The sequence below is a fragment of the Buceros rhinoceros genome, unplaced genomic scaffold, assembly GCF_000710305.1.
Source record: "Buceros rhinoceros silvestris isolate BGI_N320 unplaced genomic scaffold, ASM71030v1 scaffold26437, whole genome shotgun sequence".
Classification (NCBI taxonomy): Eukaryota; Metazoa; Chordata; class Aves; order Bucerotiformes; family Bucerotidae; genus Buceros; species Buceros rhinoceros.
Window position 1 is genome coordinate 11,909 of NW_010424389.1, and position 200 is coordinate 12,108.

A 200-nucleotide genomic window follows, 5' to 3' on the forward strand; every position below is an offset into this window, starting at 1 on the left:
TCCCGCTCCCTCCTGTCCCACTCCCGTGCGCACCAGCTCTGGTGGCAGCTCTACACAGCTCAGCCCACCCTGGCAGTCTGAGCAGCCCTCTTCCACCCCTGCTCCTCCAGGGCTGGTCCCAGCCCGTCCCCAGCTCTGCAGAGGGTGGCAGCAGAACCCGCCCCCCCCGCCTCGAACACCTGCCTGCTCTGGAGGCGCCA

The 200-nt window shown here is 70.0% G+C and overlaps 1 protein-coding gene across 1 annotated transcript in view; it reads left to right on the forward strand.

The window, feature by feature from the left end:
* LOC104497524 (A disintegrin and metalloproteinase with thrombospondin motifs 7-like) overlaps window positions 1–200 on the forward strand; it is a gene marked incomplete at both ends in the record, with an annotated part of 9,011 nt that overhangs the window by 6,572 nt on the left and 2,239 nt on the right. The window lies entirely within an intron of this gene.